The sequence below is a fragment of the Piliocolobus tephrosceles genome, chromosome 3 (genome assembly GCF_002776525.5).
Source record: "Piliocolobus tephrosceles isolate RC106 chromosome 3, ASM277652v3, whole genome shotgun sequence".
Lineage (NCBI taxonomy): Eukaryota > Metazoa > Chordata > Mammalia > Primates > Cercopithecidae > Piliocolobus > Piliocolobus tephrosceles.
Window position 1 is genome coordinate 160,625,051 of NC_045436.1, and position 11,081 is coordinate 160,636,131.

The 11,081-nt window shown below is 42.5% G+C and overlaps 1 non-coding gene across 1 annotated transcript; it reads right to left on the reverse strand.

The window, feature by feature from the left end:
• Positions 1 to 8,643: 8,643 nt before the first annotated feature.
• Positions 8,644 to 8,705, reverse strand: LOC111549877. The gene has a single exon (XR_002733859.1). It is a non-coding gene; the product is annotated as a U7 small nuclear RNA (small nuclear RNA).
• Between the last annotated feature and the right edge of the window lie 2,376 nt (positions 8,706 to 11,081).

The following is an 11,081-nucleotide window of genomic DNA, read 5'->3' on the forward strand; positions in this document are numbered from 1 at the left end:
AAAAAAATGCGAAAATCTGGAGTAAGAGTCAAGATTGAAGGCAGGAGAAAGAAATGACTCAAGATGTCTTAACTTCCAAGGGATTTAATTCAGGGAATAGGTTGTTGACAAAATCACTGGAAGGTCTAAGGGTATGGGCTTTAGACTAGGTTTCTAGAAATGACTCCCAGAAAAAAGCAGAACTGACCCACCGGAAGAGCTACTACTACCTCTGAGGCCACCGCTAGGGCTACTGATTCCAACTGTGAGACTGTGTTCCTGGATCAGGAAGCCATACTAAACAAGCAGCCTGGCTTCAAAATAGGTTTCAAGATGTAACCTCGAAGCAAACCGCAGAAGCCTTTTCCCTTAGCCTTCAAAAAAATAAACTCCACATCCCTCTCTTTCTCACCACATACACTCCCTCCACATTTCTCTAACGGTAGGCTAGTATCTAATTATGTGCCTTCTTAGAAGTTCCTCGGGCTAATCTTGAGATGGGCAGACCAAGCCTGGAGACCCAGCTGCAAAATTCCAGAGATTATCTCAAGGTGGCTAGTGAACCACCCAGCCATTGTGGAGACGATGTCAGCCCACGCTCCAGCCAGAATGAGACCCAAGATGGCCGCTGGAATGAGACACGCTGACATTGTATTCAGCACAATTCTTGCATGCCTTCCATATCAAGTTTCCCCTTTTTAATCCCTTGCCCCTTGTCTTTCCCTACAAATTCGAAGTGGTCACTTTGGATGGGAATCCAGCCACTTCCCCATTATTAGTTTTAATTAATAAAGTCACTTTCTTTCCACCAGACCTCATTCTTGTTGAACCCTGCAGGCAACAAGCAACCGGATCTGCATTTGGTTACAGCGCTTCTCTTCACGCTTCCTCTAGACATGCAGATGACTGGAGAATGGACGCAGAATGGCTGAAAAGCCTCATGTTCCTACTACCTTGTTTGCCAATGACAACAAAGGATTGTCATGGAACAGGAAGTTGGCCTCCACCAGATCCACCTTCCAAATCTCAGTTGAGTATAATCTAATGGCCAAACTTTATTTGTTTCTGGAATGCTAGTTGGGAGGGAGCCTGGATAATATAGTCTGTCGTTTTGTAGCCCCTGGTATGGTCGGTTGGAAGGAGTTGGAGGGAGCTAGTCCACACTCTCCACACATCTAGGATCAAGTGGCTTATTTGCCACCATGGCTACGACTAGCTGTATCAGTTGTGATCACGAGCCCTCACATTTGACCCTCCCTACCACGTGGTCATTGCCTTCCCTCTTTATTATTAACCCCTTTCATAGAAGAATCAGCTAAAGCCTAGAGGCGTGGGATATTTTGCACAAACCTATGCTGGAGGAAGAAGGGGAGCCAGGCTTGGAACTCCATCTGTCTGATTCCAGAGACTGCACTCCCCACCAGTACTTGATCCTCCGCACAGCTGCTATCTCTCCAAGTCAAAGGCCCATGAAGCTCTCCCTCACTCTGTTTCAAGTGGCAGCAAGTCCCAGGCTCCAGCCCTGTTCAGGGACTCCCGACGGATCTCCTGCAGCTTTTTTCTTGTTCCTGCTTTTACCGGGAATTATAACTATTTCAGCAGTTTTAGTGCTTGGAGGAAGCTTTCTCTACCTACCTCTCCTCCCTCTGGGGACAGGATTGCTTTACTCATCCCAGGGAAGGCCTTAAATTACCTTCTGCTACATCCACAGATTTTATTTCATCTCTCTCCATTAGAAATAAAGATGAAGGCAAGACCATGGTTTCTGAGTTCTCTTCGTCTCCACAGAATGTAATTACTGCATTTTTTTTCTTTTTCTAATCACAGGAGACTTCTCTCAGCAACCTAGTTACTGATTCTATTACTCCCTCACTCTCCACTTCCAACTGCTCTTTGAAGCGGCTTTGGTAGGGAAGTTATTTCGCTTCAAGTTGTTTAAGAGGCCTCATTAATGAGGTTGATGACAGTCAGATCCTGCCATGCCTCTTAAGAGACTTGTCATTTCCTCTACCCTAAACATCGTAAAACAAACGCGGGTGGAATGGTAAAGCAATGTGGTCATTATTTGTCTATTTGCATCCACCATTGGAAAACATCTCCTTTTCAATTTAAAATACTCTCAAAATATGAGGTGTTGCCTATTTGTTGCTGGTCCCTGCTCTCTCTCTCCTGTCTCCACATCTGGGTTCATTTAGTAACCACCAAAAGAAAAGCAACCCTTGGGATCCATTATTATCATTTATCCATCCAAATCTGTGAATGCTTACTATGTGCCAGGCACTGTGCTAAGTGCTCAGAAGAGTAGGTGAATAGGGTTCCTGTCTTCCAGACGCTTCCAATCCAGACATTACACAAGCGATCAACTCATAAAATAATTTAAAGTGGGTGCCGGGTGCGGTGGCTCACGCTTGTAATCCCAGCATTTTGGGAGGTCGAAGCGGGAGGATCACCAGAAGTAGGAGTTCAAAACCAGCCTGACCAACATGGTGAAACCCCTCTACTAAGTACACAAAAATTAGCCTGGCGTGGTGGCAGGCACCTATAATCCCAGCTACTTGGGAGGCTGAGGCAGGAGAATGGCTTGAACCCAGGAGACAGAGGTTGCAGTGAGCTGAGATTGCACCACTGCAGTCCAGCCTGGGCACCAAGGTGAGACTATGTCTCAAAAAAAAAAAAAAAAAAAAGTGAATATATAGGGCATTTCCTCAAAACTAGGTTCCTACTTAGACGAAGTAGAAAGGGAAGGCTTCTCAGAGAAGGTGACGTTTATACTGAAGGAAAAGGAGAAATCTGCCATGCAAAATGAAGAGAACATTTGGGACAGACGGCACAGCATGTAGGAAGGTAGGAAAAGAAAAGGTTGGTGTATTGCAGGTCTGCAAGGAGGCACTCAGGGTGGAAGCCCATTGGCCAGAGGGAGGCTGATTCTCGAGATCAGTGGGGCCAGACCTTGCAGGGCTTTATAGGTCAAGGAAAGGAGTTACGATCGTATGCTCAGTGTGATGGGAACCGTTGGAGAAGGGGGAAAGATGTCTACTCAAGGAATTCTCATGACTGAGCGAGGAGTGGACTGGAATGAGGGGATGATGGCAAAGAGGATGCAGAGGGCATTGCACTTGTCCAAGAGGAGCAGACAGAAGCCTGGACTAGGTGGTGGGGAGTGGAGAGGGGGAGGTGGGGGACATGAGATTTGCTGATAGCTGAGATGTGGGTGGTAGTGAAGCAGAGGAGTTAATGATGCCCTCTGCTTTTTCAGATGCTGTTTGGGGCTCAGCAGTGAGGAATCCTAGCACCAAGATGGCGGGGGCGGGGGTTAACCACCATAGGGGGGTTAATGGGCCTTATGACTTAATAATATGCCTCTTGGCAACCTACCTTTTCTCCCTTGTGGCTATATTCTTGTAATGCCATCCACTCCTAGTAGATAGAGGCTGCATATTTACCTGCCTCAAGTCTAGAACATGAAATGCCTCTTGAATCTGACAGTATCGAGGAGTGGTTAAGCACAGTCTCTGGAGCCAGGCAGCCTCATCCGAATCCTATTTCTCTTGACTATAGGTATGATCTCACCTGGCTTCTCTGAGGCTTGGCTTCTTTAGTTGTAAATTAGTGTGAAGATAATAGTACCTACCTTGCAGGATTGCTGGGAGGATTGTATGAACTCCTGCAAGGGAAGTCCTCGTAGCAGTGCCTGGCACACGGGCTCAGGGTTAGCTCATATTAGGGTAAATCACAGGGGACCAGGTACTTTTGAGCTGCCTTTATTTCACTCTACACCCACCCTTAAAATAGGATTTAATGCTTTAAGGCCTGCTCCAAATAGATCCAACCCCAGACTGGATTCACAAGACAAATGTGCCTCACTAAGTATTTCATAGAGAGTTGGAAGTGGGGGTTTCCTCTAGACTGCACAGTGTTTCATTTCAAAATCCCTAATGAAAATCTGGCAGCCAGGCATGGTGGCTCATGCCTGTAAACCTATAACTTTGGGAGGCTGAGGTGGGAGGATCGCTTGAGGCCAGGAGTTCAAGAAGAGCCTGGGCAACATGGTGAAACCCCATCTCTACAAAAAAATGCAAAAATTAGCCAGGCATGGTGGCACGTGCCTGTAGTCCTAGCTACTGGAGAGGTTGAGGTGGGAGGATCACCTGAGCCTGGAAGGCAGAGGTTGCATTGAGCCAAAGATCTCACCACTGCACTCCAGCCTAGGTGACAGTGCCAGAAAATCTAGCCCCTTCTCCCTCTCTATTCACTTGCAACTGTATGGACCTCTCCCCACATTTTCCTCTTCCAGTTTTTCTGGCCTCTGGGATTAGACGCCCCTTCCCAACTCACTCTTAGTCTCTTCACAGAATCCAGCTTTACTAATTCTCTCCTTGTTTTCTGCTATGGTCTGAATATGTCTCTCCCGAACTCGTATGTGAAATCCTAACCTCCAAGATGATGGTATTAGGGGGTGGAGTCTTTGAGAAGTGAGCAGGTCAGAAGGGCTGAGCTCTCATGAATGGGATTAGCGCTCTTAGAAAAGAGATCCAGAGAGATTCCTCTCCCTTTCTGCCATGTGAGGATACAGAGAGAAGATGACCCTCTATGAACCAGGAAGTGGCCATCATCAGACACTGAATCTGCCAGGGCCTTGATCTTGGACTTCTGAGCCTCAGTAACAGTGAGAAATACATTTCTGTTATTCATAAGCCACTCCGTTTATGATATATTGTCATAGCTGCCTCTAACAGACTGAGACATTTTCTATTTCCTAATTTCTGATCTTATCTTTATTATTTCTTTTATTTAATTTCCTTTGGGTTTATTTTCCATTCTTTTTAAAACTTCCCAGTGTATATTTTCCATTATTTTACCAACTCTTGAGATGAAAATCTTAACTCATAAATGTTTAGCTTTTATTTTTTCTTTTCTGTTACATGCTTTTGAAATTCTGTTTCCCACAAGCATGATTTTGGCTGCCTCTCATAAGTCTTGATGTGTGGTATTTTCATTATCATTCAGTTGAAAATACTTTATAATTTTTATTGTAACATTTTCTTTGACTTATGGATTATTTAGAATATTGCTTAATTTCTAAATAAGCCTTGCCTGTGTTACTGATTTCTAGCTTAGGTGCATTGTGTCGGAGGACGTACTTTACATGATTTCACTGCTTTGAAATTTGTTGTGACTTGTTTTATGTTATGAACCAGCATATAGTTAATTCTGGTACATATTCCCAGTGAGCTTGAAAAGAATATTCACTCTGCAGTTATTGGGTACAATGTTCTAGGAATGTACATTAGGTCAAGTTTGCTAAACATGGTATTTCTAGATCTTTACTACTTTTTTCCGTTAACATATTCTATCAGTTTCTAAAAGGTGTCTTATAAAACTCCACTATGATTGCAGATTTGTCTATTCTTCCTTTTAGACTTTTCATTTTTTGCTTTATGTATTTTGGAACTATATTACTAAGTGTATACAAATTTAGAATTATTGTATCTTCTCATACAATAGTTGATAATGGTAAATTAAACCTTTTGTCATTATGTAGTATTATTTTTCATGGTTAGTAATGTCATTTATCTTAAAGTCTACTTTGTCTAAAATTAATAATTTATGTTAGTTTTTGTTTGTTTTCTTTTGAGATAGAGTCTCGCTCTGTTGCCCAGGCTGGAGTGCAGTGGCGCGATCTCGGCTCACTGCAACCTCCACCCCACCAGGTTTAAGCAATTCTCTGCCTCAGCCTCCGAAGTAGTGGCGATTACAGGCGCGTGCCACCACGCCCAGCTAATTTTTTTTTTTTTTTTGTATTTTAATGGAGACGGGGTTGCACCATCTTGGCCAGGCTAGTCTTGAACTCCTGACCTCGTGATCTGCCCACCTCGGCCTCCCAAAGTGCTGGGATTACAGGCGTAAGCCACCACGCCTGGCTACGTTAGCTTTCTTTTTGCTAGTATTTGCATGTTACATCCTTTTCCATTATTTTACTTTCAACTTTCAATATTTCTGTAGCCTTTTGTTTTAGTTACATTCCTGGTTAAAACAATATGTAATAACAATTTTTTCCCATAGTTTTATTGAAGACTTGTTTTTGTTTGTTTGTTTTTTGAGATGGAGTCTTGCCCTTGTCACCCAGGTTGGAGTGCAATGGCTTGATCTCGGCTCACTGCAACCTCTGCCTCCCAGGGTTCAAATGATTCTCCTGTCCCAGCCTCCCGAGTAGCTGGGATTATAGGCGCCCACCACCATGCCCAGCTAATTTTTTGTATTTTTTGGTAGAGACGGGGTTTCACTATGTTGGCCAGGCTAGTCTCGAACTCCTGACCTCAGGTGATCCACCTGCCTCAGCCTCCCAAAGTGCTGGGATTACAGGCGTGAGCCACCACACCAGGACATTTTAAAGAATATAAGTAATTTGCCAGATTGGTAACATCCTGGGATTTCTATGTTACTTTGTAGAAGATCTTAATATAACAACCCGCTGCTCTTCAGGTTATTAATAACCTAGTCTTAATGTTTCTTAGCCTTAGCATATGTGAAAAACTATAAATTGTAAATTGCTATACACATTTACATCATCTTGTATATGTAACTGTTTTTTTTTTTTTTTTTTTTTTTTGAGGCGGAGTCTCGCTCTGTCGCCCGGACTGGAGTGCAGTGGCCGGATCTCAGCTCACTGCAAGCTCCGCCTCCCGGGTTTATGCCATTCTCCTGCCTCAGCCTCCGGAGTAGCTGGGACTACAGGCGCCCGCCACCTCGCCCGGCTAGTTTTTGTATTTTTAGTAGAGACGGGGTTTCACCGTGTTAGCCAGGATGGTCTCGATCTCCTGACCTCGTGATCCGCCCGCCTCGGCCTCCCAAAGTGCTGGGATTACAGGCTTGAGCCACCGCGCCCGGCCGTAACTGTTTTTGTCTTAAAAAATCTAGTCGGATAATCATTGTCTTCTAATACGAATATTTTGCTTACTTATATTTAATTTGGTTTCTATGTATTCAATCTGTTCTGTTTCTTTTTCTTTCTTTCTTTGCTTTATTTTGAGCCGATCATTTTTTACTTTTTCAGTCTCCCCCTGTGTCTGAAAATTATGCAATCTTTTAGCATTCCTTGAGTGGTTACCATAGAGATTACAAAATAAATTCTAGATATGCAAAAATCTAATATCAATTGGTTCTTTTACTCCCTTTTCAGATAATACACACATTTTGGGAACAATACTTCCCAAACCTTAATATGCATATGAATCACAGAGGATTTTGTTAAAACAGAAATTCTGATTCAGTGACAGTTCTGAGATGCTGCCTTCTAATAAGCTCTATGAGCCACTCTATGATTAGAAAGCCTTTAGAACACTTTACTCTCTTTAGCTCCCCTCTACTTAAATGCCAATAATGTCATTTCTCTATATTTTAAACCCTACAACACATTACTATGATTTTTTATATAGGTAATATTAATCTAGATTCGCCCACTTATTTATTTATTTAATGTATATTTTTTGAACTGGAGTCTTGCTCTGTCACCCAGACTGGAGTGCAGTGGCACCATCTCAGCTCACTGCAACCTCCACCTCCCAGGTTCAAGCAATTCTCCTGCCTCAGCCTTCCAAGTAGCTGGGACCACAGGTGCCCAGCACCACACCCAGCTAATTTTTTTATTTTTAGTAGAGATGGAGTTTCACCATGTTGGTCAGGCTGGTCTGGAACTCCTGACCTCAAGGATCTGCCCACCTTGGCCGCCTAAAGTGCTGGGATTACAGGTATGAGCCACTGCGCTCAGCCTCACCCACATACTTACTTACCATTTTTATTGTTCTTTATCCCATCCTGCATCGTTGATATGTTGGGTTTTTTTGTTGTTGTTTTTTGTTTTTGCTTTTGGGGTTTTTTTTTTTTTTTTTTTTTTTTTTGAGACAGGTCTCACTCTGTCACCCAGGCTGGAGTGCAATGGCATGATCATGGCTCACTGCAGCCTCGACCTCCTGGGCTCAAGCAATCCTCCCACCTCAATCTCCCAAGTAGCTGGGACCACAGAAGTGCACCACCATGCCTGACTAATTTTTGTATTTTTTGTAGAGATGGGTTTTTGCCATGTTGCCCAGGCTAGTCTTGAACTCCTGGGTTCAAATGATCCACCCACCTTGGCCTCCCAAAGTGCTGGGATTACAGGCATGGGCCACAGTGGCCGGCCTTTGATATTTTGGTATTTCACATGGAACCATTTTTCTTTTGGCTTAAGAATACCTTTTGGTATTTCTTTTAGTGGAGTTCTGCTGGTGAAAATTCTGTTTTTGCCTGAAAATGTTTTTAAACTTTTAATTCTGAAATATTTTTTGATTTACAGAGACAGAGCAAGATTCCTATACATCCTTTACTCACTTTTTTTCTAATGTTAACATCGTATTTATCATAATACATTTATGAAAACTAAGAAATCAACATAGTTACACACTCTTGAACACACTTCAGATTTTATTTGTATTTGTCCACTCATATTTTCTTTCTGCTTCAGGATCCAGTCCAGGATACTGCATTACATTTAGTTATCATGTCTCATTAGTTTCCTTTGGTCTGTAATACTTTCTCAGTCTTTTCTTGTTTTCCATGACTATAACAGTTTTGAGATATACTCGTCAGGTATAAATAGCCAAGTATTTTCTAAAGCATTTTTTTTAAAGGGGCTCTTCGGCATAAGCTGGAAAGCCTACTAGACAAATTCTGAAAGAGCTGTAACACCCTAGAACATTTTTCAATTGGAGTTTGTCTGTGTATTAATTTGCTAGGGCTGCCATAACAAGACTGGATGCCTTAAACAATAGAAATTCATTTCTTCATAGTTCTAGAGATTAGTCTGAAATCAAGGTATCAGCAGGTTTGAGTTCTTCTGAGGCCTCTTTCCTTGGCTTGTATATGGCTGTCTTCTCTTTCTGTCTTCGTGGTCTTCCCTTTGTGTGTGTCAGTGTCTAATCTCCTCTTATAAAGATACCAATTATACTGGATTAGAAACCCACGCTTAGGACCTCATTTTACCATAATTACCTCTTTAAAGGCCCTATCTCTATATACAGTCATATTCTAAGGTACTGATGGTTAGGAGTTCAACATACAAATTTTGGGGTGACACCAACATTCAGACCCTATCATACACCTTTCCATGCTTTGAAAGCATGCTTTTTTTTTTTCCATTTGTGCAAGACGTGTCCCAGCATAGTGAATTCTAAATTGGCAGTTATTTATTTCAGCACTTTTCTTAGTTCATTGCCTTCTGGCTTCCATTGTTTCATCTGTGTTCCATATGTTTTTTATTCTCTTACACTCTCTTCTATATTTCCATCTTCATTTTTAACTGCCATGCTTTATTCTGGATAGTTTCTTCTGGCTATCTTTCGATTCAGATTTGAGGGTACAGTAGAGTATTTGTTGAGTCTAAGTAGCCTAAGTGACTGGAGGACATCCACGGGGGAATAGGAGGATAAGCTCAGGTGCAAATTCAGGGCTTACAGAAAAAATCTAGATTCTTCAGACTGGCAAGGGAAGCCTTTTGACATATGGCTCTAGTTTTACTTTGTAGCTTCCCCTCCTATGATTTAAGACCAACCAGTTAGACTCATATCTTTGTGAAATACATCTTTATTTCTGATTCTAAGCTGAAATCATTTCCTCCTTCGAAGTGCTGATTTTCCCTAGTCTCTACTGAGCTAATCCTCAAAGTTTTGGCTTACGTGCCCCTTATTCAATGAAGCCACTTTTGATCATTTTAGACCAGTGGCACAGGGACTTCTGCAGGCTACATAATGTATGTTAGCTTGTAGTGTTAGTTATCTTGTAATGTTTATGCCTTGTTTTTCAAATAAATAATAATACTTGAAGGAAAGGTATGTCTTGTACCTTTCAGCACCTAACACCTTAGCCTCAGTACTTAAACCCGTGTTTGGCACATATTATGTTAATAAATTTATATTGATTGATTTTTTTTCCTTTGTCACTCTCAATGTACTAGAGAGAGATCCTCTAGCTACATACACAATGCATTTTAGCTTTCGGTCACTTTTTCTTCTTTTGAGATGGAGTCTTACTCTCTTGCCCAGGCTGGAGTGTGGTGGCAAGATTTTGGTTCACTGCAACCTCCGCCTCCCAGGCTCAAGTGATCCTCCTGCCCCAGCCTCCCAAGTATCTGGGACCACATATACAAGCCATCATGCCCAGCCAATTTTTGTATTTTTGGTAGAGATGGGCTTTCACCATGTTGCCTAGGCTGGTCTTGAACTCCTGAGCTCAAGCGATCTGCCTACCTCGGCCTCCCAAAATGCTGGAATTACAGGTGTGAGCCACGGTGGCCAGCCTTGGTTACTTTTATGTAAGGTGCATAAATTAATGAAGACCATGCAAATGAGAGCAGCTAGAGGTTGTGTTCAGAACTTGCTATACCAGGGGGATAAACCATTGTCACTTATATTTGGCAGAAGCTCAAAGACAATGAGGACAAGGGGAGTGGAGAAACTTTATGATAGAAAAAAGGAAAGGGTTAGGTATGTGCCATATGGAGGCTGTTGGCACCAAGAAGCTGGAGGCAGGTTAACTAGAAATGGGGCATCCTATGCAATTGGTTTGGGGAGCACATTTGGCTTTCTTTGGTTGGTCCTGAGTTGGAAGTGGAGGCGAAATAAAGGGAAGCTGGTGGTTACAGGCCAAGTCCTAATTGTCTTGGGATGATCACTGCAGAATATGGTTTGGCTTCCGGAGCTGGTTGCTGCAGAGGTTATGGGTCAGAGTTCTACTGTCATATCGCTTGGCTATTGCTCACCTGTATATTCAGTCCCTCAGTCTCTGTTTTGGCCACTGTCTTACTTGCAAGACTGTGACCAGTTGAAGGAAGGCTAGTGATCCGGATCTCCAGATCTTGGGGATTGTTTAATCACCTCCACAATCAATCTTATTGTGAGATCTTTTGGACTTTTTTGTGTTTTACCATTATAGTGATAATCTGGTAAAAGGGTGCCTGTACAGAAGAATTTAAGACTCTGGATAGAATGCAAAGGGCCAGCATTATGACAATTATGATGAAAACAAGAACAGGTAATAATTCTTTTAAGATGCCTCAGAACCAGGAACCT